General features: G+C 41.9%; 1 protein-coding gene across 1 annotated transcript in view; it reads left to right on the top strand.

Annotated features, from left to right (window-relative positions):
• Positions 1-6,394: 6,394 nt before the first annotated feature.
• The window catches only part of LOC131409750 (placenta-specific gene 8 protein-like), a 28,445-nt gene continuing 9,824 nt past the window's right edge, over positions 6,395-25,015 (top strand). Inside the window, exon 1 of the mRNA XM_058547414.1 lies at positions 6,395-6,442. The gene's annotated coding sequence lies outside the window, so the exon portion shown is untranslated. The remainder of the gene's footprint in view (positions 6,443-25,015) is intronic.

Below are 25,015 nucleotides of genomic sequence, written 5' to 3'. Positions count from 1 at the left end.
ATTCAACTGAGTAAAGTTGAAGATCTAATTGACTTTATTAAATGATTCATAAATTGGGCAGCATTCCATCTAGCAAATAGAAGGGCGCTCCAAGGAGTTGTACAAAATGGAATGTTTTTATAGGCAGAAGAGTGGGGCAAGGAAGTTACTAGCAAAAGAAAAGAAAGGATTGTTTCAGGCCAGGACATCTTCTTTTGGGAAAAGGGAAGGCAGGGGTCTTATCATGCAGATTACCTCACTGGTGCTAATCAGGAAATTTCAGATTGCCTGTTAAGAAGGTCACATTTCAGAGGCCGGCCCCATGGCATAGCATTTAAGTGCTCACACTCCGCTGCTGGCTGCCCAGGGTTCAGATCCCAGGCATGCACCAGTACACTGCTTGTCAGCCATGCTGTGGCAGCATCCCATATAAAGTGGAGGAGGATGGGCACAGATGTTAGCCCAGGGCCAGTCTTCCTCAGCAAAAAAAAAAAGGAGGATTGGCATGGATGTTAGCTCAGGGCTGATCTTCCTCACAAAAAAAAAAAAAAAGAAGAAGGTCACAGTTCTGGGATAGGCTGAAATTGTAATTAAGTCTTACTTTGCTGTCGTGCTGGCAAATGACTTCATTTGGGGCCTATTCCTTTTTTAACAATCTGAATAATGTTTTGACTAGTATAACATTGTTCTATAGTATAATAGTTGTTGTGTAGTATAACGTATAATATATATATAGTATAATATTTTATTGGTCTGAGTGATTTTTTGACTATTAATTCTGGCTAATTGTGAGAAAGGTATTTGACAGCTCTCATTATAACTATATTTATAAAGTTCTCCTTGCCTTTATGTGTTTAGCTGCTAAATTTGTTGTCTGCTTTGTGACTGTTATATCTTCTTCATTATTTGTGCCTTTTATGACTCTAGAAGGATATTCCTTATACTCTAAGTGCTTTTAGCCTAGATCTCCACCTTGTCTGATATTAATGTTACCACTCCTGTTTTCATTTGCACAGTATTTCTTTGCCTATTATTTTATTTTCACCATTTTATTATCACCTTGTTTCAAGTATGGATCAGTATGTCCAATGAGCCACATCTTAGCATTAACGTTTTTCTAGCACGTCAAACTTCAGCTTTCTAACACTGAGCTCATCATTTTCTCCCTAAAACCCTTTCTTCTTCTTTGTTTGTTTGTTTTAAATAGAGTATCCAGATATTCTGCAGGGCAATCTCTACCCACCCCTTGCCCAGGAGCTCTGGATGGCGTTTCCTTACACCCACTTCAGGATAGGCATGTGACTGCAGCCTGACCAATTAGACTTTACCTTCTTCTAGCCATATAGACCCAAACAGAACTATGCAGTGCAACTGGATCCAAAAAGATGGCGGCTGTCTTTCAGAAGAGGCACTTCAGAACATAAACTTTGAAACCAGACCTCATGGGCTCAAATCCTGGCTCTGTCTCTTCTTTGCAACTTGGGGCTAGTTACTTAATCTGTCTCAGTTTTCCTACCTACCTCATTCTTGGGATAATTATAATATCAATATATGTAAAAAGTCAGAACAGTGCCTGTGATGAAGCAAATATGGGTGTTAACTATTGTTATTATCTTCTCTTGCCCCAGGATCTGGGAGGAGAAGCCTGTAGCTGTTGGCAGGCCATATAAAGTCTGATAAGAAATGAAGTCAGCATGAAGGAGAGCAGAGCCAAGTGGAGGAGAGACCTGGGTCCTGATCACAAGGTTGAACCCTGTGATAAATAAATGGCAAGCAATGTGATATATTGGAGCATATGAGGAAGCCATTTGGGGTAAAACTAATTCGGCCTGAGTTTTTTTTTCCAAAAGGGCCTGTAGCCTTTAAACATGAATTGTGTATCTGCTTTACCATGTCCCAAAGAGAAGGACGCCCTTAAGATAAGGACTCAACTTTCCCCACATTGGCATTTCCTTAAAGATAAGCATTTCTCCGTAGGCTAGGATTTGATTGCTGCGCTCATCCTGTGACCACCCAGCTTGAGACAACAGACCTGACACCAGCCACGCCCATCGAGACAACAGACCTGCTACCCACTGTGTCCATCAGTAGCTATTCTGGTAGGGCAATCTGGCAGGGCAATCTGGCAGGGCAATCTTGTGGCTATTGTTAAAGGGACATTGCAATCATATGTGATACATGCTCTTTGACGGTATATAACCGCTCTGTACACCCCACTTCTTTGGTGCCCTTCCTTCCTTAGGGAAGGAAGGCCCTGGGCTATGGTCCTCAATAGTTGGCTCATAATAAACTCACCCCAATTTTGCTTTACAGATTGATTATGGATTATTTATGTTGACATCTGGAACAAGTTGGTCCTAAGGCCACTTGTACCCAGGATTTTTCACACATGAAACAATAAATTCCTTTTTTTTTTTTTTTTTTTTGTGAGGAGATCAGCCCTGTGCTAACATCCGCCAATCCTCCTCTTTTTTTGCTGAGGAAGACGGCCCTGGGCTAACATCTGTGCCCATCTTCCTCCATTTTATATGGGACGCCGCCACAGCATGGCTTGCCAAGCAGTGCGTCGGTGCGCGCCCGGGATCCGAACCAGCGAACCCTGGGCCGCCGCAGCGGAGCGCGCGCACTTAACCGCTTGCGCCACCGGGCCGGCCCCAATAAATCCCTTTTTTGCTTAATATTCTGTGACTTGAGTCAGAAGGAGTCTTAAATGATGCAACTGTTGAGCAGTGTTGCAAGCTAGAAATTTGGGAACCATTTCGATTCTTCTCTCTCCCTAACTATCCATATCCTAATATGGCACGTCTGAATATTCTACTTCCTCAATTTCTTTTCACTATGATTCCTTTTTCCACTTCTCTAACTCAGGGGAGAAAAAAAGAATATCAATATTTGCTGAGTACTTGTTATGTGTTTATAGACTCCTAGCACATGTTCACTTTCTAATCCTGACAACAACACTACGAGGGACCTGAGGCACTCAGATGGGGAATAGCCAGTCCAAAGTCACACAATGAGCCAGTGGTGATTACAGCTCCGGAGACCACACTTGGCACCACTATGCCACACTGTCCTGACAAACATTTGCTGAATGGCTAACCCCAGGAGTCATACCTACAGAACTCAGTCCAGGCAGTACCCCACATGGCACAGGCCAGTGGCTACTTAGTCCTTTTTGAAAATGGCAATGACCCTAAAGCAATCTGGTCAAGGTCAGGAGTCACACACACCCATCCTGACCATTATTCTCAGGGAACTGGTCATCAACCACTAAATCTACCCATTCTCAGCCCCAAAGTTTGCTGAGCCTGTTTGAAAGAAAGGAGCAACACTAAGGAGATTGTGGCCACGCCATATCCTTCAATCATAGAAAGACAAACAAGTGGCCTGGTGATTTTCCCAGCGCGAGTTCACATACGCGTGTACACACGTGCATGCACACACACAAGCCAGGCCGTCAGACCATCTCCTTAAAAATATAGTTCTCCCTGGAGTCTTTCCTGAATAGTCCTGTGAATCTATTTCTGCCGCCATTCCTGGGCTCCTCGAGTTGTCCATTAGAATGCTTATTGCTTGTGCTATCTGGGGGCCCCTTTCAGCTCCTCAGACCTGCTGAGCTCACGCAGGGACTTTTGCCCTGTCCCGGGACACACCTCCCACCCCTCTCCACAATGACCGGCCACTGCTCTTCCTTCAGGTCTCAGCTTCAGGGAAGCCTTTTCTGCCCACCCTGTCTAACGCAGGCCCCCCTTCCCACCACCCCCTTGTTCAGAATCTCAGCCTCTTAATGATTTTCTTTACAACCCTTAAAACATCATGCAACTATTTTATTCACTTGTAAGTTTACTTTTGGGTTTTGTTTGTTTGCATGTGTTTTTTTGTTTATTTTTATTTTTATTTACTTTTTTTTATTATTATTATTTTTTTGTGAGGAAGATCAGCCCTGAACTAACATCCATGCTAATCTTCCTCTTTTTGCTGAGGAAGACCGGCTCTGAGCTAACATCTATTGCCAATCCTCCTCCTTTTTTTTTCCCCCCAAAGCCCCAGTAGATAGTTGTACGTCATAGTTGCACATCCTTCTAGTTTCTGTATGTGGGCCGCGGCCTCAGCACGGCCGGAGAAGCGGTGCATCGGTGCGCATCTGGGATCCGAACCGGGGCCCAGAGTAGGGGTGCACGCGCACTTAACCGCTAAGCCACGGGGCCGGCCCCTGCATGTGTTTTCCTTCTGTCTTTCTCCTTTATTTGAATGAAATCGAATAGGCACCTTGAGAGCAGGAAACCTGTTTGTTGTTGTTGTAATCCTAGTACCTCACATCGGCCTGACGTATAGCAAGTGCCCAACATGGATTTGTAGAAGGACTGAAAAAAAGAATCAGAAACTATAACGTAGGACCTAAGGGGCTGATTTCACCCCATCACAGATGACCTGGGGGAGGCCCTTTTAAACTGCTTGATTGGTATAAATGGGTAAAATAGGTAAAATCCCCAAACCCTGGATCTTTGTCCATTTGATAGAATTAATTGATCCCTGAATGATTTCTGCATTCTTTTCCTATTCTCGTATGGCTGGCTTAGGCCATAACTCTAAAGACACTAATTTTTATCCCATGGGACCCTGAATTTCTCTCTTGCCTTTGTCTGGCTTGGCCCCAACTTTATCTTTTATTTATTTATTTATTTATTTATTTATTTATTTTTTTGTGAGGAAGCTTGGCCATGAACTAACATCCATTGCCAATCTTCCCCGTTTTCTTGAGGAAGTTTGGCCCTGAGCTAACATCCATTGCCAATCTTCCCCTTTTTCCTGAGGAAGTTTGGCCCTCAGCTAACATCTGTGCTCATCTTCCTCTATTTTTTGTATATGGGATGCCTCCACAGCGTGGCTTGTTGAGCGGTGTGTAGGTTGGCACCCAGGATACAAACCGGCAAACCCCAGGCCACCGAAGTGAAGCATTCGAACATAACCACTACATCACCGGGCCAGCCCCGGCCCCAATTTAAAGTCATGCTAATGACACAGTCCCTCACCTCTCCCTCAAAGGGCTCAGCATCCAGCCGGGGAGCGAGGCAGGTGAGATATCCCCCTGTGGAGGAGAAGGGTACACAGGGGGCCCTGGAAGAACCTAAAACACAGAGCCTTTCCTGAGGAAAGGCAGGGATGACAGGCGAGGGATGAAACACAGCTCTCTATGCATATCTTCCACGTTTCCAGGTTCTCTCCCATATTATCTCATTTAATCCTCACCACAGTCCTGTGATGCTGATGTTTTTATCACCATTTTGTAGCTGAGAGTACTGGAAAAACATGAGCTTTTGTGTCAGACAGGCCTGCGTTCACATTTCACTCTCCCTAATTATGGCTCCAGAGCCCTTGGGCAAGTTACTTAGTCTCCTTATCTTTATGATGTATATTATTAAGTACATGTAATTACTAACTACAGAGAACTCCCTCTGTACACAAGTCTAACCCGGAGAACATAAAACAGAGTTTTAGTGATGTAAGTCATTCGAGTTTTATGTTCAAACGTCATGAAAGAAAATACAACTTGTTAGAGTCACACTGATAGGAATGCAGGACATTTTAACCTCTGTTAAACTAACAAATTTATAGGCAGCAACTGGAAACAGTTAAGGTTTTTATGTATAGAATTGTGTGTCTAAGTGACTATCGCTGATTCATTCAGTGATTCATTCCCTCTCTCATCTCTCTGCCCAATTCCTATTAAGATTTTCTGTTAAATCCATCCTCGTGATTTCCATCCCTGCTCAGGACCTCTACATCCTTCACTCTCCATGAACTTGCCCCTGCAGTGGGCTCAGTCTTGCCTTCTAGAACCCAGGTTCCACACTGGCACCAGGCAGTTGGCTCCAAAATGCCACAGCCATGTCCCAGCTCTGCCCCCTACCCTTCACTATCTTCCCTTCTCTCTGCCATACAGCTCTCTAGCTTGGAACATAAGTCCCAATAACCTGACAAGAAGGAAGGTTGAATATCTCTTTAGCATTTTTGAGACCTAAGAACAGCTGCCCAATTGTTACTTTTAAACATTTCAAGACCCTTAAAAGATGCCTTAGGAAGTACATGAATTATAGAAATCCTAAATAAATAAACAACCTTCATAAAATGTGTTGTCCAATCATCAATAAACCTTGCTGTCTAAGGGTACAACGTTGTCAAGCAAATGTCACGTAAAATAAATGCAATGAGATAAAATGCAGCGCACACTTTCTTAAACACAAAAACACTGACCCCCAAAGCAGTAAAGACATCCCTGGCAAGATTTCTTTTTTTTTTTCCTGGCAATATTTCTTGCCTCCAGTTCCACCTCCTAACTTTCCCCACCCCCCAACCCCACCCTTCTTGATTATAACCCTGGGCTGCAGCAACAAAGCAGTTCACTGTTCCCAAGGCTCCTCCCGTTGTCCTGGGCTGCTGTCCTCTAGTTCATCTGAGTGTGGTGAGTATTTTTGCGATACAGAATACCTTTCAGTGTTGCAAACCTTTTCCCTTTTTCTCCCATCCTCTTTCAAAAGAAAAAAATTTATTAAAAAAAAAAACCTATAGAGCCAGTAAAATCTTACCAAGTAACTAACACAAGCCAAGGCAGAATTGAATGGTAGGTATAAACCATTTGCCTAGGTGAATTTTTAAAAAGCCCACACGTCTGTAACATGCAATTGTCTTTTAAATTAAATTTGACAGTAGTGATTCTTAAGAGCCTGTATATATCGTGACTGTTGCTTTAAAATATGCTAGAAGATACAGAGAAAAAATGTTCATGATTAGTAAAGAAGAAATCACTGTATCACCATTAAGACTGGTGTGTTTAAACAGAATATTCTAAATTCCTTCTAGAAAGTTTCTCTCTTATTTTGTGATTGGTTTCAAGATTTGCTGTTAGAATTAGTTTTGCTAGTTGTAGGGGCACGATTTCTGCTTCAGTCATTTTGAGGTTTATTATTATTTTATTGTCAAAAGTTAATTCTAAATGTCTCTGTTTTTATAGAACAAAAACAATTTTTTGAGACTGTTATGATCTGGCTGCTCGTTCCCTTTCCTGATTTGTAGCCTTGTTATCAGCAATATTACCAAAGAAACTCTCACTATTTTCACTCTGAGGGAATGATTACCTTTTCCCACTTGCATGACTTAGAGAAAAAAGCTTTTCTCCCTCTTACCTCCAGGTCCTTACGTTTCTTAAAGATGGTGGATAAAAGGGAAGTGGGGTTAGGAGATGGTATTTCTGACGTCTAGATGTCTAGTCTAGAGATTTCAAAATTGTGTGTATGAGTCTTACAGTTTCCATATTCATACATTTGTTCATTCATTTATTTTCTTTAAAAAAATCCAGTGAGCATCTACTCTGCTCCAGGCACTGTGTTAGGATAAACAGATGAATGGCCAGCACCTGTGGAGCCCAGAGCCCAGCAGAGGTGAGGGACCTGAAAACAGCTGACCTTGAAGTGTTACCGAACCTCTCAATCTCAAATTTGTGTGCCTGATGCCCAGCAAGCCGAACACTGAGACCTCGGTGCTTGGAGATGAGAAAGGTTTATTCGAATTGGCCAAAACAAGTAGGTGGGAGCCTAAGTTTGCTCAAATCCACCTCCCCGAGAACAGAAAGCAGGGGTGCTTTATAAACCTAAGGGGCTTGGCAGGAGAGGCTTCAGGGAAACAAAGGGGTCACTCCCAATAAGCCTCTGGGCAATCTGACTTCTGGGCTTCCACAGTTGCTGAGGGCCGCCATCCCTCTGGTGATCGCCACATCCGGTGATCGGCGATCGCAACCTCCCCAACGGCATTCTCTTTCTCCTGCAAAACCAGCTCACAAATCCTCAAGACTCCTGAGTCACCCCTCAAGTTAAACTGGAAAAATAGCAAATTGGTTTAATATCTACAGTACCCCTCAGATACCCAGCTTCAGAAGTATAACCAGGACCAGACAGACATCTTTAGAGGCCTTAAATTCACTGAAAAATTTATGATGTGCTACTTGTCCACACCTCTCCATTTGGAAATAAGTGTCAAGAAGTCCAATATAATTGTGATTATTTCCTTCAAGGATTACATTTATTTGAGGAGGGGCACTAAATATTTTTCCAAAATTTTCTCTCTTTTATTTTCCTTTATTGCCTCAGCTTTACTGGGGCCCTAAGGATATGCTCACTTCCTCTCCTGGGAGATAACCGACACTAAGAGCACTTGAACGTGTTAGCAAGATGCAGAGGACGCCCTGAGGACTGAGAGGGACTCTGTGGTTAGCCGTCAGTTTTATTGAGAAATTAGCACTTAATACAGCATTGAAATTCATTTGGGTTTTAGTTGGGAGAGTGAAAATGGAGAAAAATGTGTGTGAATTTAATGGCTGCCCCTCTTAGTGCATAGACCATGTTCTGGAAGAATACATCTGGGGGCTTTGGGGAAAAAGAAATATTTTACAGTCAAGTGTGTAGGCTGATACTTTTTGCTTGAATTATATTTGTCAATATTTAAGTGTTTCATGGCCATCAGGTAATTGTATTTTTCACTGAAGTTTTGAGACCCATTTATACTGACTACAGCACTCACAAATGGTTTTGTTATCTTCTTATAAAGTATTGGATGGGACTTGCTTAAGTTATAGATTACAGACACCACCCAAATTCAACATTCTGTAAGTTTTGATATTGAATTTTTTTTTTTTTTTTGGTGAGGAAGATTGGCCCTGAGCTAACATCTGTGCCTGTCTTCCTCTATTTTGTATATGGGACACCACCACAGCATGGCTTGATGAGCAATGTGTAGGTCCATGCCTGGGATCTGAACCCATGAACCCTGGGTTGCCGAAGCAAAGTAGAGCACACAAACTTAACCACTACGCTACCAGGCCGGCCACTTGACTATTGATTTTATGACTGAGGACCAGCACTATCTTAGCCCTCTTTACTTCCATCACCAGTAGAAGTTGTTAGCATTTGAAAGGGAACTGTCTCCCTCACATACCACAAAACAAAATATAAAATCCTTTAACAAAGTTGAAGGATTGTTTACCGAAAAAGTTAAAACAAAAAAATCAACCAAGTCCCTTCGAGATGTTTTGTACCAAAATGGATACAGCTATTAGCTGTATTGACCCTCAACCCAGACCAATAGGTCAGAACCAGAATGGAGCCAAGATGGTTGGTATTTTTAAAATGATCTTCAGCCCACAAGATTCAAAGGACAGATAATTCCAATTCAAATTTGACTAGCAGCAAAATTTAAAATACAGCGCTATACTTCATAGGTCTTCCGGTTCTTTTAGTCAAGATATTACATCTGAGACATCTACAAGACTGCTATACTGTGGATATGATCAGATACCAGATATGCTAAGCATGGGTAGAGCCAAGCCCTCTACAAGTCCAGGAGCTGGTGGTACTCTTTTCTCCCTTTGGAATTCCTCTCCACTGAGCTCCTTTTGGAGACAGAGTTCCAAGAAAGATGTGAAGAGAGAAACAGAATAAAGGCATAAGACATGAGTCTAGGGAAATAAATAATTGCGTTAAGTGAGGAATCTCATTTTAGTTGAGGGTTTCAAGATGTTGGCATATGAATTGGGACTTTTAAGGTAACTCAAAGATTCATTCACTCAACCAATAGTATTTCAACCTTTAATTCTGCAGACAGAAATAAACTGTGGGATGAGCTGTATGAACTTAAACTAAACTCTTTCTTACAAAGAAAGACTCTCTTTCTGCTTCTTTACACCAACTCAAGAGTCATGGTAGGGGTCTCAACTAATCAGATAATAATTCTGAGCTAAAGCATGATGATGGGATACCACTTCTAGAAAAGATGGATGCTTGTTCCTAAGGTGTAACAAACAGAAAGGGAAGCAGCCTTCTCTACACTGCAGGAGAAATGGTTTTATTGCCACATTTGGGAGTATCCTCATTAATACATGGTACTGCAGACAAATTATTTTTTAATAGATTAAATGGAAGGACATATATCAAAAATGTCAATAGTGGCTACCTTTGTACATGAGTTTACTAGAGATTTTTTATTTTGATATGTTTGTGATTTTTAGATTGTCTTCATTGAACATATTATTTTGACTAATTTTTAAAAATTATACATGTTTAGGGTGAAAATTTAAGTGGTAGGGGAAATTTGAAATGGGGCGGGGGGGAATGTGTTTTATTTTTGTGTAAAAGACCTAAGCTTGACTACTTAAATACATACTCAAATCATCATTTTATATAGACTTCCTTTAATACAGTGATTCTCAACCCTCAGAACACCTTGGAATCACATGGGAAGCATTGAAAATACCAATTCCAAGGCTGCTAACGCCCTCCACCCAGAACAATGGGTCAGAACCAGAATGGAGCCAAGTGGTTGATATTCTTAAAAGCTCAACTCCTTGTGTTATCTAAGGTTCCATATTGCAATTCTTTTTTGTGTATGTGTGAGGAAGATTAGCCCTGAGCTAACAATCCTCCTCTTTTTGCTGAGGAAGATTGGCCCTAGGCTAACATCCGTGCCCATCTTCCTCTACTTTATATGGGACACCGCCACAGCATGGCTTGACAAGTGGTGCATCGGTCCGTGCCCGGGATCCAAACCCCGGGCTGCCAAAGCCGAGCGCATGAACTTAACCGCTACGCCATTGGGCTGGCCCCTGCAATTCTTTTTATCTCTATAGCATTGACCAGTAAGTTACATTACTTAAAATTAGACCCCACAAGTGTTTTACTGCATTCTTTTATTGTCACAGTAGGTGGGTTTTGGTAACATCTGGTATGAAAGTTTTCCAGGCTCTGTGGTATAGAACTTTGGGAATTGGATCAGTCATAGGGTCACATGCAATTCATTAGTGCTTGCACAAGATGTACTGCTTAACAAAATCCTGATCGTTTAAATATTACTTGTAGCCTGTGTTGGCTAATTTTCCTTTCTAAACTTCCCCACTGGTCACTTGCTAAAGCAGTCCCAGAACAGGTTTCTGAGGAACACACAGGATCTCCTGAAGCTATGCCTTTAGCTTATCTCCATGATGCACTGGGATAGCCGTTAGCTTCCATCCACGCTACACTAGGGTGGCCTTCTCTTCTGGTGTGTGTCCTGCTTGCATCCTTTAACTTTCATACCAGTGCGTTTACCTTATATGACTTTCCTTCTGCCTACCTGTCACTATGTATAGCCCTAGTTGGGACTCTGAACTCAGGTTCTTGCCAAAGACTTCTAATTCAGTCTCACTACTGCTTAATCCTTATTAAACCCCACCTGGTGAAAATACTATTCATGGAGGATTGTCAAAAAATATGCATCCACGTGTTTCTTGGTACAATCTAAAAACATCTGATTTTTAATCTTGAATCATCCCAGATCATCAGAGAGGTAAACACTTAGGTGGGATCATTTTAGCTTCTCAGAGATTGCTTTCAGTGTTTCTCCTCCAGCATCGTGCTTTAACCCTATAATAGGAAATAGGTTCAGGAAAGTCACGGTTTTGTTTATTTTAGAGATACTGTTAAAGGCTTTGACCACTCCATGTCACATACTGTCTCCTTTTTGAGGAACTTGATGAGAAACTTCTCTAGGTCTCAATCTGTTTTCATTTGATGGATGTGGTCAATCCCTTAAATGTTTGTGTTCCCTCTTTGCTTTGCCTGGTTGGAAGCTCAGAGTCTAATTTGCAGCCCATGTCTAGCGCTGTACAAGAACCTTAAAGCACGGGCTAAATTTGTTCCAGGCTTTATTTGCCCTGTGCCTGATTTCTTCATTTTTCATTTGTATCTTGTATATGTAAGTTTGTAAACTGCTTAGATCTTCTTAAGAACAAGAGGGGAGTATGAATCAGAGTTTCTCATCCTTGACACTAGTGGGTCAAATAATTCCTTGTTGGCAGGAACAGGGGGGTGGGGGCAAAGTTGGGGAGAAGGATGGGGGAGGCATCTTTGGCCTCTACCCACTAGATGCCAATAGCAGTTCTGCCCCCCACCCCAAGTTGTGACAACCAAAGTGTCACTAGACATTGCCAAATGTCCTCTGGGGGGCAAAATCACCCCTGATTGAAAATCACTGATATAAATGAATAAATAAACTGGTCTTGGGCATGCAGGGGAGGAAAAAGTTTTCCTTGGCCCTCTGGGTCCCCAGCTGGGTCTGAGGATTAAACTGACAAAGACAGATTAACAGGAGAAAAGTATACAAATTTTATTAAATTTTTGCATGTACATGGGAGCCTCCACAAGAGAATGAAGACCTGAAGAAGTGACCAGGGCAGGAAGCTTTTATACCTTTTAGACAAAGAAACAATAAATTTGTGAAGAATTGACAAGACAAAGGGTTCGCTCTAGGGGTCCTAAATGGTGAAGAAATAACAAAGTTTGTTTGTTCTCAGCCCTAAATTCCCTGTCTCTGGTGATAAGGACATCTCCCTTCCTCCTGGTACAGGGAGGGTACCTTTCACATGAGAGACTTATCTCCTGCTTTCAGGTAAGAAGAGCGAGGGGAGGGAGGTCAGAGTAACCTTCCTGCTTCTGCCATTTTCTCAAACTCCTTCAACTTAAGATATTCAGCATGCCAAGGTGCCATATTTTGGGGTAGTGTGTCTTGAACCCCATCAAGTCTTAGTATTTTCTAGCCTATGTGCAGGCCACTATCTTTGGGGGACACAAAGATGACTGAAGCCCAGTTACCACCCTCAGAAAAACCTGCAAACAAATAAAATATATATATATGTGTGTGTGTGCTTAGGAAGCACGTATCTAAATCTCATATCCGAAGTTAATATAGCTTCCAGTAGCTCTTTCAATGACCCTAGGAAGAAGGAAGTGTAGATACTATCATTGTCATTTAGAGAAAAGGCGCACAGGTAATCAAATATCAATGCTATGGTTAGAGCCCAGTGTCCTGAGCCCCAAGTTCGATAGGCTCCCCACCACACCATGAAAGTGTTGAGCAAGTTCAAGGGAGGGAGAGAGGCAAATCCAACTTGGAGGATTAGGAATGGCTTCATGGAGGAGGTGGCATTTGAAACGAGATGTTAACAGGTACATACGGAAACAGGAGGCAAGAACTCACAGCAGGGATGGTATAGAGAGAAAGCTTGCAGAGTGGTGAGGAATCTGGCCTGACTGGATAAGGGAAAGGAGTGGAAATCAAAGGACTGGACAAATAGGGTGGGTCACGTTGTGAAGAGTTTCCAAGGGCAAGCCTAAAGGGTTTGAGTGTGAAAAGATGATCTTCCCCTAGAACTATGTATGTCTGACACCAGATTAACAAATTATAAAAATAGAGAAGAAGCTTAATGAATTAGGTCACCAGAGTGGTTAGTGATGGTTGAATGACAGTGGAGGCATGGAACGACCCAATTTCTCATGTGCTCTTTATCCCCTACCCTCGCCCCAAATTAAACGTTTCAGTGAGCCAAGTCCCCTTCACTTTCTTGAGGAAAGGAGGATAATTGGACTTTTCTGGTGTCACAAAAATTCCAAATCTTACACTATCAAAAATATAAACATTCCTGAGAGGGCTCCTAATTTAAGCATTATCAGGCATGAGCACCATTTTTAACATGAGGAAAAATGTTTTGGAGTGGCATTTTTTTAATAGAAATTATTTAGCTTAAATTAGGAAGTGCCATACCTTCAATTCTGCATAATCATTTTTTAATTGCCTTATAATGGAGAGTTTTCATTGTTTTGGCTAAAATTTCAGAAATGACATTGTTGGGGAGGAAAAGTAATTTTCCCCCTACCCTTCTTAGTTCTCAGCTGTGGCCCCAGTAACAAAGGTAGATTAAGAAGAGAAAAACAAACAGAAGTTTATTAACACATATCTCATGTACATGGGAGATCCTTACAAATGAAGACATCCATTTGTTGTAAGGAACATAGACGTAAGGAAACATCCTTACAAATGGAGATTTCCTCTTTAAGCGTAAATTTCCCTTAAAGGGTCACTTCCACTCTTCTTTCAGAGCTTCTCCCATGTCTGCTGTTTCTCAAAATAATCAGCTCAAAATATCCCTTATGCCAAAGAGGCATATTTTGTGCTGGCATTTTCTGGTCTACAACATCACCAGTACAACTGGCAGAGTCCTGGTGTGATGCAGAGACTGCAGAACTCTGCTTGAGATGCGAGGTGTGAGGGAATGGGGTGAGGCAACTGGGTCCAGTGGCAGGCTCAGACTCAGGACTGAAAAGCAGGCCTGCTTTGGGGTTTTGGGTGCTGGAGAAGCTCAAAGTGATAAAAAGTAGGGCCTTCTCAATTGACTTTACTTTCTTGTTCGAGAAATGGATTGCACATAACCCAAGACATTATTTGGTAGGAAGCTGACAGCCAAAAGGAGATGGACAGAGGAGAAAGGAGGGGATGGAAATAGAGGGAATTAAGAGCCCTGGGAAGCCCAAGGCAAGCGATATTCAGCGTTTTTGCCTGATCCCATCAGGATAGCTCTGTCTGGTTGAGAGAAATAGATCCCACGCAGGACCTGGGCTAGTCAATGGAACGCCTTCCAAAAGACAGAGGACTTGGTAGAACGGAAGAGCATGGACGTTGGCTTTAGCTCTCCTGGCTTTGAACCTGGCTGAGCTGCTGAACTTCTACAAGTATTGGATTTCAAAATAGGAGAAACAATTGTTATGAGGCTAGAATCCAATAGCATGTGAAAGATTGCTTAACGTGGAAACTGGCAGTAGAAACAGCTCAAGAAATTTCAGTTTTCCTTCCTTTATCTATAAATAAACAGTTGTGTGTTCCCAGAGGAAATGCTCTTGTGAGAATTTAGATAGAAATCAGAAAAATCGTTGCCGCCATGAGTGTCCTTTGGCCTCTGATCACTGTCTGGTGGGGAGGGGGAGAGAAAGGCTTTCTGCACAAAGCCCCATTGTTTTTGCGTCCTCCCCACCACTTCCCATTCCTGTAAACGTAGAGATCGATAAGTGCCCCCTAATTAGTATTATATAATACCAAAGTTATTCCTCCAACTCTCCAGATAAAATTCAGGATGCCAAGTTAAATTCGAATTTCAAATAAAGAACGAATAATTTTTTAGAATGTCTCAAATATTACTTGGGATATACTTATTCAAATTTAACTGAATATCCTGTATTTTTTTTTTCTAAATATGGCAACTCTATTTAACCGTTTAACCATAATTTCTGTTTTTCTCAATCTTAAACCTAGCTTCCTGCTTCCCAGATTCTTAGCAACCTATGGGTAAAAAGAAAGATGGTGACATTGCCAGATATTGGAAAGGATGTGGAGCAACTAGAACTCTCATACATTACTGATGAGAATGCAAACTGGTACCACCACTTCAGAATACTGCTCAGCACTATCTACTAACCCTAGGACCCAACAGTTCCACTCCTAGGTATAGACATAACAGAAATACATACATAGTCAACTAAAGATAATGTATAAGAATATTCATAGCAGTTCTATACTATTCATAATAGTCCAAACTGGAAACAATACAATGACAGCACGGATAAATAAACTGTGGTATATCTATTATTAAAAAAAAAAAATTCAACTGAGTAAATTTGAAAAGCTAATTGGCTTTATTCAAAGATTCATGAATTGGGCAGCGTCCCATCTAGTAAATAGAAAGTTTCCAAGGAGCTCCACAAAATGGAAGGTTTTTATAGGCAGAAAGAGAGTGGGACAAAGAAGTTAAAAGAGTGGATTAGTATTTCAGGCAAAGTCACCTTCCCTTAGGGGAAGGCAAGGGGTCTTTTTAGGTAGATTACCTCACTAGTGCTGATCAGGAAATTGCAGACTGATTGGTTTAAAATTCCACTCCTGGGAGAGACTCAAACTGCAATTAGGTTAGTTATTCAGTCTTGGCAGGGCTAGCATAAGTGACTCCATTTTGGGCCTGTTCTTTCTTTTTAACACTATATAATGGGATATTATATGGCAATGAGAATAAATGAATTATTGCTACACACAATGTGGCTGAATCTCACAATCATAATTTTGAGCAAAAGAAGCCAGACACAGAAGCATAAATAACATACATAATTCAATTTATATAAGACTCAAACACAGGCAAATGAGCCTCTGGTGTTAGAAGACAGGGTAGAGGTTGCCTTTGGGTGGAGGGTTATGACTTATGACTCCCTACGAGGGTAAAGAGGTATTCTGAGGTTCTGGTAATGTCCTAGTTCTTAAATCAGGTTGTAGTTACAAGAATTGTTCACTTTGTGAAAATTTATCAATCATGCTTATGATTTCTGCACTTTATGTATATTGCACTTCAATTAAAAGTTTATTTAGGGCCGGCCCAGTGGCTTAGCAGTTAAGCGCTCGCGCTCCGCTGCTGGCGGCCTGGGTATGGATCCCAGAGGTTCACCCACGCACCGCTTCTCCAGCCATGCTGAGGCCGTGTCCCACATACAGCAATTAGAAGGATGTGCAACTATGACATACAACTATCTACTGGGGCTTTGGGGAGAAAAAGGGAAAAAAAAGAAGGAGGATGGGCAATAGATGCTAGCTCAGAGCTGGTTTTCCTCAGCAAAAAGAGGAGGATTAGCAAGGATGTTAGCTCAGGGCTGATCTCCCTCCCAAAAAAAAGTTTATTTAAAGAGAAAAAAAGTAGTAGAACTAGAAAGGTTTAACTGTCAACATAGAAGCAATAAGCAGAGGGAAGATAAAAGAGGAAGGTTGGGGGTAGGGGGTTGGATCTGGCAGGACTTGCCACACAGAAGAGGAGTTTCAGAACAGGATATGAATGAATATGTGGTGAGACCGTGGTCATGAATGGTTCCTGAGTTCCAGCACTTGCATTTTGAACATTTTTGAACCAAGAAGCAACACGTTAGGTTTCATTCTTCTCCAGGACTGCTTGTCAGGCCTATGCAGACATGGTTTATGTACCGGCTAGGAAACTGAAGTAGACAATCTTTAGAATCCATCCCGAAGCTCACGCTTCATGATGCTCCTGATGTTCTCTAAACCACAGTTTCTCACCTCAGCACTGTTGGTGACATTTGGGGATAAAAACTCTTAGTTGTAGGAGGCTTTCCTGTGCTTTGCAGGTTGTTAGCAACATCCCTGGCCTCTAACCACTAGATGACAATAGCACTCACCCCCAGTTGTGACAATCAAAAATGTCTCCAGATATTGCTAAATGTCCCCTGGGGGTTAAAATAACCTCTGGTTGAGAACCAGTTATAAACCTGTATTGTGGAACTCTAGGGCAAGTTTTTGAGTGACTCGTTTCAAAATATTGAAAATCCATGCATATATACATACATACATAAAAAGAAAGCAAAGTTAGTCACAAACTGTCTAGCTTCCTATAGTCCCAAAATTTACCTAAGAAGGGACACTCTAGGAAAATGCTTACCTTTTATTCCTGAACAGGGCTTGCTCCTTTCAGCTGGCCAAGATTTATGATGCCTAATTGGTAGAGTTCAGTGGAAAGAAGAATAAAGGCTTTTGATCCCACAGAACTGAATTCAAATCCCAGCCCTGCCACTCTGTCACTTGGACATGTGACATTTTCTGTTTCTTTCTCTTTCTTCTGTAGCCTTGTAGATGAGCTAGCCACCTCTTACAACATCTAGGAGAGTGTAAAGGAGGGGGGGAAGGGGAGGGATAGTATCGTGTTTTCCTCCAGGGCCAAGTGCTCTCTCTTTTTTAACTCATATTCACGAAGTACCTACCCTATGCCGGGTACCACTCTAAGGCCTTTTCAAATATTAACTCATTTAATCCTCCCAACAGCTTTATAAGCGAGGTACGGTTGAGATCCCCATTTCCCAGATGAGGAAACTGAGGCACAGAGAAGTGAAGTAACTCACCCAAGTTCATGTAGCTAGTCCCTGGGAAGGCTGGAGTCTAGGGCCAGAGTCCACAATCTTAGCTACTGGATTGTGCTGCTCGGTTCACCTTCCCATCTTTCGGTTTCTATAACATTTCCTGTGAGGTGCTTTCACATCGTTCTCTGAAGAGACTAGGAAGAGGATGAGAGGCCAACTCAGCCTTCGAGACAAGCCTCATTTTCTTGTCTATATATTAAAGAGGTTGGACGAGCGATCATGACTTTTCCTTGGCTTTGGCACTCAATCTCTCTGCCTCAGTTTTCTTCTCTGCAGTAAAAAGAACATTATCAGCCTTAATTCCCCGAGTGGTCTAGTCTGCCGTGACTATTAAATAGACATCAATGTTGACTGGGGATCAAATACAAAAATATTTTGAAAAGTATAATGCTCTATACAAGTGTAAGCCACTGTCCTGTTGGCAAAATTCCACGTTCAGGTCTTTCCATCAACTTTCACTGTCACTTAGACTTTCTTTCTCATGTAAATGGTGATTTGCAGTTTTCAAATGTCTTCACATACAAGATTGTATTTGAGCCTCCCAAATACTAGCATTGAGTACAATCCAAGCCTTCCGATTCCTGACTCGCTAGTCACCCTATCACCACACCATCGTTGTCCTCCTGGGTACTGTGCTCCCAGGCACTTTTCCATACCATTAAATCAGGCATAGGCCCTGCTACTTAGCTACATTTGGCCTAAAACAGACACAGCCGTGCATATGTCAGGTCACTGACAAACAGGAAACATAATGCTTAACAGATATAGTCTATTGACATAGTCTCATCACATTACTACCACAACCCAAGGAGAAAAGTCGTATTATACTCACTTTTAAAATATCAAAACTTTATACAATGTTATAAACCAATGTTACTGCAATAAACAAAAAATTAAAAAAAAAAAAGATTTCTGAGTCCCCTCCCACTAACAAATAAAAGACAACAGCTCAAAAAATAAAAATAAAAATAAAATGTCAAAACTCAGGCTCAGAGAAGTTAGTTTACTTGTCCAAAGACACACAGCTGGTAGAAAGTAGATTGGAACCCAGGTTCATTTGTCTCCACAGTTTCTAATCATGATCTAGATCCTGGCTAGTCAAAGCGTGGGCCAGACACCCGCAGCATTCGCACCACCAGGGAGCTTGTTAAAAAGGCAGACCTCAGGTACCCCTCTGGACCTACTAAATCAGGATCTGCATTCTAAAAGGATACCTAGGTGAGTCCTGTGCACATTATAATTTAAGAACCAATGATCTCTATTGATGCTCAGTGTAGATCTATCTATGATATACTGAAGTGCAAAATCTATAAATAAACACATACGCACATCCATCCATCCACATATCGTAGCGTGTTTTTAAAATACACTTTTAAACATTTTACAGGCATACCTCAGAGATATTGTGGGGTTGGTTCCAGATCATAATAAAGTGAATATAGCAATAAAGTGAGTCACACCAATTTTTTGGTTTCCCAGTGCATATAAAAGTTATGTTTAGGGCCGGCCCTGTGGCTTAGCGGTTAAGTGCATGTGCTCCACTACTGGCAGCCCGGGTTCAGATCCCGGGCATGCACCGACGCACCGCTTCTCCGCCCATGCTGAGGCCATGTCCCACATACAGCAACTAGAGGGATGTGCAACTATGACATACAACTATCTACTGGGGCTTTGGGGGGAAAAAAAAAGGAGGAGGATTAGCAATAGATGTTAGCTCAGAGCCGGTCTTCCTCAGCAAAAAGAGGAGGATTAGCACGGATGTTAGCTCAGGGCTGATCTTCCTCACAAAAAAAAAGAAAAAAAAAAGTTTGTTTATACTGAAGTCTATTACATGTGCGATAGATAGCATTATGTCTAAAAAAACAATGTACATCCCTTAATTAAAAAATACTTTATTGCGGGGCCAGTCCAGTCGCGTAGTGGTTAAGTTCGCGAGCTCCGCTTTGGTGGCCCAGGGTTCGCAGGTTTGGATCCTGGGCACGGACCTACGTACCGCTTATGAAGCCATGCTGTGGAGGCGTCCTACATACAAGTAGAGGAAAATGGGCACGGATGGTAGCCCAGGGCCAATCTTCCCCAGCAAAAAAAAAAGGATTGGCAACAGAAGTTAGGGCTAATCTTCCTCACCAAAAATAATAACAATAATAATTTTTTGCTAAAAATGCTAACCATCATCTGAGCCTTCAGCAAGTTGTAATCTTTTTGCTGGTGGAGGGTCTTGTAAAAAACACAATACCTGCAAAGTGCAATAAAGTGAAGCACAATAAAACGAGGTATGCCTGCACTTTAAGAAGGGGAATTTAAAGATTTAAAAGCAAGTGGCATGAGTCCCTGTGTTAGATTAGGCATTGAATTAATTGAATTAGCAGATACATAATACATACCAAGATAGACGATTTGCATACATAGCAATGGCAGCATATGCCCATTCCAGGATTTATATCAGAAATTCTTATTCTCGAAACTTACTCACTGGTATTTTTTTTTTTACATCAAACACAGCAAATTTTACCCTTACACCAAACTACTCAACACAACAAATATGTGTCCAGTGCTGTATAAACAGTTATGAAGCATTGGAAGAATATTTAAGATACCGTCCTTGCCCTGGAGTAATTTTTAGCATGTTTAGCAGATCTCTTGAAAAGAACTGTAGCATAGTTTTCCATTTTGATATATTGGCTAAACTGATTTTGATTGGCTATACTGATTTTTTTTCCCTCAAAGAATTGTTTTTATTAAAGAAGTAATTTTCTGTTAAGAATATAGCCCTACTGGTACATTTTTCTTCCGATAATGATACTCATAAAAGCAGCAGCAGTAGCTCTCTGTGTATGTGTTTTGACTACACTAATTTTCCCAGTATATTTTTTAAAGGTAATAGATAATTCATTCTTGAGGCCAGAGGTATAGCCATAACAGTCAGAATTGAACAGCACATTACCTGTACAATTTATTCTTATGTGTAACTATTTCTCAGACTACAGATTGAGTTAACATCATGTGCCAACTCTGATCAAATGGCAGTAGCAGCCTACACACTGTCTTGTGAAGGATTCTAAGATATGTCCAGCAGGAACATTCTGGGATCGATTAGCAATGTCTGCTGTGGGTGTGGGAAGGAGACGTTGAGGTGCATCCCGTCACACATTGCCATCCCTGCACGCAGACCCTGCCCCCTGCTTCAAAAAGCTGATGTCTTCACTGTTCCTCATGTGTCCCACATTCTTTCCCCTGGGCATTTCCTCACACTGTGTCCACTGCCTAGAATGCTCTACTTTCTATGCCTGGACAAGAACCCCTGCCCTCCAACCAGCCTTCACCAATTTCTCCAGAACTGAACGATAATTCTACTTCTGCTAGTTTGGAAAAAAAACAAACAACAAAAGCACCAAAAACACATTATTCCCAGATCATGTGTTTGGACTTCAGCTCAGAGCCTCGGATCAGATGCTTCTCTTACACCTCCCAGGGGGCCAAGGGATTCTCAGTACAGATGTTTTGATCAAAATTAAATACTACCACTTCCTCTGTGAGTTACACCTATCCTCCTGGGCGGTGCAAGTGTTTCTGCAGTTTTAGATCTTTTATTTCGCTGCTGGAGATTTCCACCTACTGAGTTCTCTTCTCAGTTTCTCCTCCTTGTTCAAATTTCTATTACACTCCCTCTGGCTTCATAACACACCCAATACCAAAATGAAGCCAGGCTTGCAGGATAAAAAGATTTTGGATGAATTATGCTTTTCTCTTACTGTGCTCTTTTGATTTGGTTCCCCGTGTCTGGGAGGGGAGTTGAAAAAAAATACAATTTAGATTTAAAAGCAGTCAGATTAGGCCATAATACTGCTGTGGACCCCTTCATCACTCTCACTTTTTTATCAATCCCTCTCCCTTGGGAACTTATTAAACATACAGATTCCTCGATCCCTTTCCAGGCCTGTTAAATTCAAATTTCTAGGAATGTATAATTTTTTTTCAATTTTTTAAATTGATGTCATAATAGTTTATAACATTGTGAGATTCCAGTTGTACATTATTATTTGTCAGTCACCGTATAAATGTACCCCTTCACCCCTTGTGCCCACCCCCCCCAACTCCCTTTCTCCTGGTAACCACCAAACTGTTCTCTCTGTCTGTGTGTTCGTTTATCTTCCACATATGAGAGAGGTCATACAGTGTTTGTCTTTGTCTAGCTTATTTCACTTAACACAATACCCTCCAGGTCTATCCATGTTGTTGCAAATGGGAGGATTTTGTCTTTTTTTTTTATCGCTGAGTAGTATTCCATTGTCTATGTATACCACATCTTTATCCAATCATCTGTTGATGGACACTTGTGTTGCTTCCATGTCTCAGCTATAGTGAATAATGCTGCATAGGACTGTATAATTTTTAACAAGCCCCTCAGGTGATTCTTACCCATAGAAAACTTTGAAAAATAAAAGGAAAATTCATTAATTATAAGCAAGTTTTCTGTTGTATTTAAATAAGTACACCACAAATTTTAGAGAAAAATGTGACAGTAGTTTTCTAAGACAGAATGTCTACAGACAGAAACCAGTGGAAAATATCTGCTAAGTAGAATATTTTAATTAATAAGACTCCATCACAACCAGAACTACAAAACACTCTTCCTGTACAAAAACTAAAAAGTTTGTGCCTTATCCTGCACAATTTAAATGCATTTGATTAGGCAAGGCAATACTATCTATTCTCATGACTTTTAACCACCTCCTCTCTGCTAATTCATTCTTTCAGCAACACTCTCTTAGATGTCCACTGTGCGCCAAGCAGTGTTGTAGGATTCCCCGGTCAGCCCTTTATGATTTTAGCCTGTCAGGTCATAGCCTGTGCACCACCCGATAGCCCGACGTTCTCCTGCATTATCTGCACAGATGCCACTACCCTCCCAATTAATCAGAGAGGAGAAAGACCTTCAGATTCTAGTTAAACATTGATCTACACTTTGCGTTTCAAACATGATTCCTGGTGTGATTTAACCATAATTACAGAGCCGTCTCAATCTGGGTGGTTTTCCCTTTGCATCATCAAGCAAGTGCTTGATAAGAAACATTAGCGGTACCTTTCTAAGGCAGTTCAAAGGGCCTGGGCTTTTATTATTCCATAGAACTTCCAGCCCTCTTTGTGGGGCCTCAGCTGTTGGTGGGAATCAACTGATCACAGCCACGGGTTTCAGAGTAGACAAAAATCTATCTGGAGGAAGAGCAGGGCAAGGCGAAGAGCTAAGAAGACTGTTGAGGAAGGACTGAGAGAGAGTGAAATGACATGTAAACAGTGGTCTCCAGAGCTGGCTGTATCAGAGTCACTCCTTAAAAACTGTACATACCCCAGGCTCCTGAATCAGAATCAAGTTATCTATATTTCTAACCAAGCACTAAGGACCAACCTAGTACCCAGTCGGGATTGGAAGCATTGTGGTAAAATCTTTCACTGGGGCCTTCCTTGGCAACATGGTGGAGGAAGATGGAGAGAGCAAAGGGGAGGGATAATAGGGGTGAGGGTGGCCTTGCGACTGGCCAAGGGAAGTGTTAGAAGTGAGCAGGGACCCAGACTACAGAGCACAGCATATGGTTGGACAGGAAATAGTAAAAAAGTAAGTTTTAACACTACTCATTGTCAAACCAAACACATTTTCTCTCTTGCGAGTTCTGACTGGGTAAGAGCTCAGGAGACTTAACTTGATTGCTGGATGAAATATGAAAACTATAGGCACCACCTGGCTTCAGGGTCCACTATTTCCTAGTGGTTTTGCAACAACTGGGTTTTTCTGTGGGACCTTGAAGCCTCTTTTTTCAGATTTTGCCCTGACACTGAGACAGGGGAAAGACAGAACCAAAAACTGTCTCTTGAGCAGCTGCAGCATGCAGCTGTCATCCAGCGTCTGGGATTAACCATCGGCCTGCCTGCGACTCACAAGTTCTAGGAACTCCACGCTCCGCGAACATCCCCCTCCACTTGCCTAAACATCCCCGCTTCAAACTGACCAGTCTGCAGTGACCAACCTGAATCCCACTTCAGACTGACCAGAGCCCAGTGGCCAGCCCGCCTCCCCACTTTAAACTGAGCAATCCTCAGCTGCCCACTTCAACCACTATAAATCAGGACCCCAGACCCACACTCAGGGTTGGTCAGTCAGTTTCCACCCGGTCAGCCCAGCCTGCTATCCTTCCTCAGTGTCTCTCTAACCAGCCTGGCTTTTGCCTTTTAATAAACTTGCATAATCTCTCCTGACCTGCTCTTTTTTTTTTTCGGTGAGGAAGTTTGGCCCTGAGCTAACACCTATTGCCAATCCTCCTCTTTTTGCTGAGGAAGATTGGCTCTGAGCTAACACCTGTGCCCATCTTCCTCCACTTTGTATGTGGGACACCTCCACAGCATGGCTTGATGGGCAGTCCGTCAGTCTGCCCCTGAGATGCAAACCTGCAAACCCTGGGCCGCCAAAGCGGAGCATGTGAACTTAACCACTACACCACCAGGCGGGCCCCTGGCTCACTCTTGACTTCCTTCATGTGTGAGGTCTAGAACCCACACTGAGGGTCGGTCTCACCCGGGACCCCAGTCCCGCCGGGTCTGGTATCAACACCTTCCAAAAGGAAGTTAATCATTTTCTAAAGTAACCTAGGTCATCTGTTGAAACTTTAGCTCTCAGGAGACCACTAATAACTGTACAATGAATGCTGACATTAGCTAGAAGTATCAGTTTTAATAACCACGATTTTCTGGAGAAGTAACTCTGTCTTACAGAGTTCTTTTAAGGAGCAATTGAGATTATGTCTGTGGAATAGCTTTGTAAAAATGATTATAATTACTATTAAATAGAAACACTGAAATGCAAAACAGACATTGTTTAGGATGGTTGTCTTGAAAATAGCAAAAAAAAATCTGCTGATGAATAGAGAGATCGGTGATGGGGCCAGCCCTGTGGCCAAGTGGTTAAAGTTCCATGAGCTCTGATTTGGTGGCCTGGTTCGGATCCCGGGTTCCAACCTACTGCACTCATCAGCCATGCTGTGGAGGCATCCTACATACAAAATAAGGGAAGACTGGTGCAGGTGTTAGCTCAGGGCAAACCTTCCTCACCAAAAAAAAAAAAAAAGAAAGAGAGAGAGATTGGTGAAAGGGGCAAAAACAAATCAAAAAACCCACAAAACCTGAGAAAAGAACCCTCATCCCCTTTCCTTTATATTTTTAATTCCCCAATA

This window comes from Diceros bicornis, chromosome 8 (assembly GCF_020826845.1).
Source record: "Diceros bicornis minor isolate mBicDic1 chromosome 8, mDicBic1.mat.cur, whole genome shotgun sequence".
Taxonomy (NCBI): domain Eukaryota; kingdom Metazoa; phylum Chordata; class Mammalia; order Perissodactyla; family Rhinocerotidae; genus Diceros; species Diceros bicornis.
The sequence above is the reverse complement of the archived record's forward strand: the minus strand, read 5'-3'. Positions and strand labels throughout refer to the sequence as shown.